Consider the following 7038-nt stretch of genomic DNA (forward strand, 5'->3'; position numbering starts at 1 on the left):
TTGTGGTTTGTTTTTGCCTTTCTACTTGCTACACCTTGCTACTGATTCCTGCAGCTCTCGACATCTCTGTTCCCATTGTTTTTGCCAGTTAAAGGCTGGGCCCCTGGAGGAGGTTACAGGCAAGTGGGATACAAGTGCTTGGTTTCAATATGCAGACCTAAAGGGTGCTGCTCTGTTACTTCTCAATTCTAGAGGCACATAGCATCCTCTGTGGGTACTTGATACACTCAGGTTTTTAAGGTGAAATCTCGTTGGAACTGAGCGCTGGTGGTTTTGAGCAGGTTGATTTTAATTTGCATTTCCAGTCTCTGCAAAACAGGTATTCCTTCATCTCTCTTTTCCCCAAGAGATCAGTGCAAAAGCATTCTCACAGCATTTCAGCTGGGGCAGATTTCGCACATAATTCAGCAGAGTCTGTGGTATTCTTTGGTAGCATGTTCTGATTTAGAAGGGGTTTTATAAAGGACAGAACAAAATCAGTTCTGGAACAAGCTGATGTCTCTGACAATGGTTGTTGCAGATGCTTAGGTGGAGCATGTGAAAGCCAAAGCAAAGAGAAGATCATCTTGTGTTATTAAAGCAAGGATCAGATTTTTCTAGCTTCTGAAGGAAGACCTTAATCACCTAATTAAGGCTAATTTGAGATTCCTCATGTAATTTTTTTTTTTCCCCCTTCCTGATTTGCTATGAATTTTTATTGCTTAAATATTTAGGAGTGGAAGGAGAGGAAGGATTCAACTGAAGCCTTCTCAATTCTTTTAGTAAAAATACAGAAATACAGTGGTGAACCTCACAGGCACACTCAACTATGAACTTGACACATTTTGGGGAATATTGCTTTGCATCCCTCCAACACTTCTTAAAGTGCAGGGAAAAAAAATAAAAAAGGACATATAAAGCTAGAAGAAAAAATAGGCCCTATAGGAAAACGATGCAGGTTATAGATTAGTTACCTTCACCTCACGTTTCAGAGATATCTCTTGTCTTACTAGATGGTTTATCTTTTCACTTGCCTGTGTATTAGGAGTACCACAGAATGTTACCACAGCTTTTGCAGTTTAACATTGTGCTGTAGTCAGATCCAGTCATTCCAGTGCTCTGTCTTGGGGTTTTATTGAAAACAATATAAAAATAGGTGTTTGCCTACATTGTTTATGTAGGTGTTAATGATTTTTTTTTCTTTCACTAGACTTTTGTCTAATTAAAAATGCATACAGCTCTTAGGAGCTTTCCACAAGTCAATGATTCAGTGAACCAATGGTTTTGACTTAATCTGCAGACTTTATAAACATTCAGAGCTGTTTTGTTATGTGAACTCTGGGTAGGAATAATTTGGGGTTCGTGGGTGGAGGGGTAAAAGTGTCTTTGTAATCCATCTCTAAGCAATACACTCTGACACTGTTTCAAAATGACCTTAATAAACTGGAGGAAATTCCCGAAATTACTGAAGTGAAATTTAAGAGATAAATATGCAGTTACAATTTAGCAGTACATGGCAGGGAAAAAGTGGTATTAGAAGACAAATATTATGGACTGATAGTGTACTGCAAATTGAATGAGCTAACATCATCTGAAAGAGCTCAAAAGGAATTGCTTTGCTGTAATTTGTAATAGTATTTCCCTTTGGGCCCCGCTGTTTCCATTTTGGGACCTGCATTTTAAATATTTGGGAGAAGGTGTTCATCACGGGTCAGTAACAGAGGTCTTAAGACAGTTGAAAGGTGTGAGTTTAGAAGAACTTCAAAGGAAATAATTTGTTCAGATCAACAAGAGACAGGCAAATAGTTTTTTATACAATATTCAAATATGTAAATGGTTGAGAGGAGCAAACTGCTGATGCTGTGTAATCTCTGTTTGCTGGTTGTAGGAGAAGCTGTAGTTTGGATTTGAGGCTGCTCCCTAATGCTGAGCACTGTATCTGGGAGGTTGCAGACTCCCCTTCACTCGAGAGCTGTTTTAGGAAGGATTTGATGGTCACCTGCTATAGCTTTGTCTGGATGTTTGTGAACCTGCCCCTGCGTGGTGGTGGCTCTGCTGCTCCCTGAGATCCTGTCCCGCCTACCTCTCTGTGGTTTCACTGGAAGGAATTCCCATGGCTGTAACAAACCTAGCTTTTGTTGTTACAGCATGTGCTGCTGGATCCAGCTAATGGCTTACAAATGTTTACAGCGTGCAAGTGTTGTACAAGTAGGGATAGCAAAACCAAAACTATGGTCCTTCAGCTTCTCATTACACACAGGAAGATGAGCTTGAGCTGTGTGTGCTGTGTTGCTGGTAGTTGACCTTGCACTAGCTCCCCGTAGTTCTCCATGCAGTTCACTCTGCTGGGTTCCCTTTAATCTCATTTCTACATCCCTTAGCTTTTTGGGCAAGAAGAGGGTATGTGTTGCCCTTCTCCCAGTTTGTGTTGGCTCTCTGACAAGCCAAGTAGGTCGGATAATTTGATTTTTCCCTTGGTAAGAAAACTTAGTTTGAGCACTCTGCTCTGCCTGCTACCAGATGTCACAAAATGCATGACACTCATACCTCTGACACTTCAGGTCTTCTTTCAAACTTGGTTTGGTGAATGAATTCAAGAGTTATTACCAGGGGACTGATACTGCAAAAATCCTAGGAGAACTAGAAAACCTTACAAAAAGCGATGATGTAATAATTAACCTTAATATTACAAAACCTTACCTTAACGAAGGTAATGGTGAAGTAGTTAACAAATTTAATTTTGTTAATTGAAGTTGGTCTGATGTTTCCCTGGATCCAAGGCAGAGTAGAATTTGAAGCCTTTCTTGATTTCTTTCCTGCACCCTCCAGACATACCATCTCTTTTTTTAAAAGATAAAATAGATCATGAAGTGTCTAAATGATGAAGTTAAGGTCACGGGAAATCTGTTGCTAATTTAGGAATAGACACCAGATCATCAGACTTCCTTAATCATAAACTTCATATTTCATTATGAACTCAAAACCTCTTCTATATTTGTAGAGCTACAATTTTCCCAGCATAAAGGGAAAGAAGATGGTCCGAAAAAAACCCCCTCAAGCTTGAGCTGGCATTTTTCAAATACTAAGTACACAGGGATATGTCCAGCAAACCACTGGAAGAGCCACCTATCATTATCTGTCACAGAGAATATGAGAAGAACTTCAAGCCTGTATAAAATGGAGTCACAAGGCATAATGAATGCTTTTCAAAAGTGTCTTAGTTAACTAAAATTGTTGCAATTCTGGAGGAAGAACTGTGATGTGCAGTTACCTCCATCATCTATGCACTTGTTTGCCAAAGGAAGCAAAAGGATCTTTTGTCATGAGCTACCTGTGTTACCCACTATAAACCTAAAACCTAAATGGTACCTTTGATGTAGAATTCCAGCCATTTATGTAGTTTATTTGCATTATTTTCTCATCTAGTCTTATACTTAATTTTTTTCCACAGTAATTGTACAAAACAAATGATTCACTGATGCTGAATTTCTTAACTGTAAGCCAGAGGCAATTGCAGCTTGTCCTTTAATGCTAGAAATTCCTTGTAACAGTCTCAGTCATCTTTTTCCCATTAACCAGTTGAGCAGGTGTTGTCTTTGTTGTGTGCAGAGACTTTCAAGGCCCCCATCACTGCAGCGAGTGCTTCCCAAGCACTCTTCCGAAAACATCCTGCTGGGATAGGAAAATATTGCTATCCTTATTTTGTAGATGATCAGCTGAGATATTTGGTGATCTGCCCACAGCTGAGCTTGAAATCTGTGGGAGAGTTAAGAATAAAACCTGCAGTCCCTGCTCACTGCCTTTGCTAACACACAATACTGCCTTCTTTTTTTTTTTTCACCAGCTGTGAGCTTCAGTTGCATGTTTAGAAGATGATGTTGACTTTTCCACATCAGTTGGTTTATGATTTTGCTGCTGCCTATTGTTTTATATAACTTTTTTTACTTTGTTTTAAAATTTAAAAAAAATCCAAACCAAACCAAAATCCCGGAACCTCTAAACTTCTAACTCTACTTATTTCCTATCTTATCAAAAGAGGAGGGAGGACTATTACTGATTTGCCATCTTATTTATAAATATTTAGTAGGGATGAGCTGAGGCTGGCACGTGTGCTGGAAGTTTGGAAAGGGGGAGTAAACTGATAGATTCTAGTTATTAAGTCACTACTTCAGCTGCATAAACTAGAGGAAAAATGCAGGATGACCATCCTAAATGACAGCTTCAGTCTTCTGTCAGACCTGAAACACACTTCAAAAATGCTTTTAGCCTCATCTTCCTTTGTACTTCTTGTATTTTGTTCTTTGAGGTGAGTGAACAGTCTTACTTGTCAGAGCTGGTGAGCACTTGCAGCATCATACTGAATTTGGAAAACTGCCCAGGAGGCCAATTGCCCTGCACAGTCTCACTGGCAAAGGATCATCAGCATTCGAGAAGGTGGAAATTCATGTCAAAATAGAAAATTGAGTGCATTTTTAAGACCAAATTCTGCTGTGTAGCAGGTGTGTGTGTCTGTGTAATGTGAAATACAATCTCTAATACAACCACAGGTTGCTGGGCTGGATGCAGAAATTACTGAGTTGAGTTGTGAGGATTGTGTTACACAACCTGTCACGTTAGGTAAGACCAGAAGGGATTTTGATTTTTATGCTTAAAATTAGGGTTATTGTGGAGGATTCTGGCTAAAAGCAGAATGGATTTGTTAGCTCCCAGGAAAGAACTGCTTTTGTGTCTGCTGAAAAACTGTAACACTATAGCATTGAACTGGCTAGTGGTGGTGGTGTAACAATGGCCTTGTACATCGAGCTTTCCTTCTGAGGTGAGCTGGGAAGCCAATCTGGTTTCATTATGTTAGGTCTCCTTGCCTTTAGGAATGAATTGGTTCCTCACAAAACGTGCTGAGCTGCTGACAGTGCTCTTTTTTTTAGCAAGTACTGATCTTAGAAAGTAAAACTTGAGTCTTTAGTGTGTCTTCCCATACCTGTTTAATACCAGTGAGAGTAATCTTGTGTTTCACCAAAACTACAAGTGTTTAGTTCCCAGCATCCTGGATAATTGGTGGTTCCTCTGAAAAGACTTGGACAACTGCTATAGGAAAACACCTCTAAAGAAGTTCCCTGTGAAATCAGAGGTGAAGTTGTTAAGCCCAGACAATAACTCTTAGATCAAAGTAGCCAGCAGAAGGGGCCATAGAGGAATAGGATATCCTTTAAGATTCACTATGTTGTGTGAGGTGTTGCCCCTTTCTTTCTGTAATCAGATTTCGTGAAGAAAGCAAAGCTATTCTTTCCTGATGTAATTGAATCAGAGCCCTCAGCTGGATGATCAGCAGGAAAAGTACCTGCCTTCCTTGCTTTAGATTTGGTGATAGACCCCAGTTTTTGATAGGAGTTGGTTAATCCATAATCCAAGCGTGTGCCCACAGCAACACCTGCCACGCAGGTGAGCTTTTAATCTTGTTAATATACAAATATAGTATAGATTTTTGTATTAACCTCACACACATACACACCCAATAGTAAATGCCACGAGGAGGAAAATTTAATAAAATGAGATTATAAATGTCTAATGTACTTTTTGTTGGGCAATAAAGTTGCCCACATGTTGTAATTGAGGACTGAAGTTAACTTGCTTGCTGAGGCCTCTCTAGGGTAGATTACACAGACTAAGAAAGCATGTGAAAAAATGTTTTTCATGCTCTGCTTTTCTTCCTGTTTTGTCCACTAGCCTTTCCTCCTTAGCTCTGTCTTGGGTTGGTGCCCACTGTAATATCTACTGCCATCAAACTCAGCACTTAAAAATTAGGCACATGTTTGAAACATCTGCTTGTTTGAGACCCTCCACAATGACTATTAACTTTTGCCTCTGACGTTTTCCAAAGCCCTTGGTTCTCTTCTCATCTCCTGAGTGACCCTGACGCAGTCCTCTGGAGATCTGTAAAGCAGCATCCTCTACTTCTGAATAGCCTAGACATTGGAAAGTGAGGTATGAGGAAAGTTTGGGTTCAGGCTTAAATATTCTAAGGCTCAAATACATTGTATAGGTGTACATTGTGGAATGTAGGTCTGAGTCACCTCATACGCAGTTCTGCACCAAGTTTTCATGCGTGTCATTTCTGATCTGCACAGAGAGGTGTTACCTGGCTTTTCACCAGACACTCATGAACAGGTGTTTGGGGAGGACCACATCTAGTTCATTAAAGGAGGAAGAGCTGAATTAAATCCCAATCCCACACAGATAAAATGGTGGTTTGGGTTAAAAGGTTTGTGACCCATCAATGTATGTCTGAATCCCACTGAGAGGAAGGCAATTCCATTGTGTAAAGGAATTTTGAAAGATTTGTCCCAACTATGTTACATGACAGCTACATTTTCTGTGGCCACCAGCGGGTTGATGTGGTGACAAACTTGCCAGAAAGCAGAACTAATGTTTTAGGGACCACTGTGCTGTATCATTTTACAGAACAAACTGTTGATAGAATATTTGTGAGGATCTAGCTCTGTTATTTCATTGCTACAATTAATTTCTCCTCCAGCAAATTTACACTGGTTTGTGTCCTTAGGAGGGGCTATGGAGGGGTGTTATGGTGCTCCTTGACACTGCTTTTCCATAACTTTTGGTAATGCCTCCACTGTTATATTATATGGCTGAGGGAAATACTGCAGCCATCAAAACATGGAAACATAAATCTGTCTTGTACCTTGTGGTGGTGTTCAGGCTCAAGTAGAGTATGTGTAAAATATTGCCATTTGAATTTGCTCCCTGCAGAGCTGGACTGACCAGTGGGGTTAATGGGATGGAGCCCCCTGTCCAGCAAGGGCTGCTTTGCTTTTTATGCTTTAGGTCATTTTATAGGGTTGCTATCACAGTCTTTCTAACTGTGCAATATCATCTTGGCTGGTTAATTGTGACGTGGAAATGAATACTCCTGTGCAAGGTGGTGGTAGGTCAGATGAAGCGCTCTCAAAATAATTTTGGAATAAGTTTTAAAAAACTAGATTATCTGACCTATCACAGAAGGGACAGAATCTGCTCTGTAGGCTCCTTGGGGCAGAAATCCTC

Source organism: Corvus moneduloides, chromosome 6, assembly GCF_009650955.1.
Source record: "Corvus moneduloides isolate bCorMon1 chromosome 6, bCorMon1.pri, whole genome shotgun sequence".
NCBI classification, from domain to species: Eukaryota; Metazoa; Chordata; class Aves; order Passeriformes; family Corvidae; genus Corvus; species Corvus moneduloides.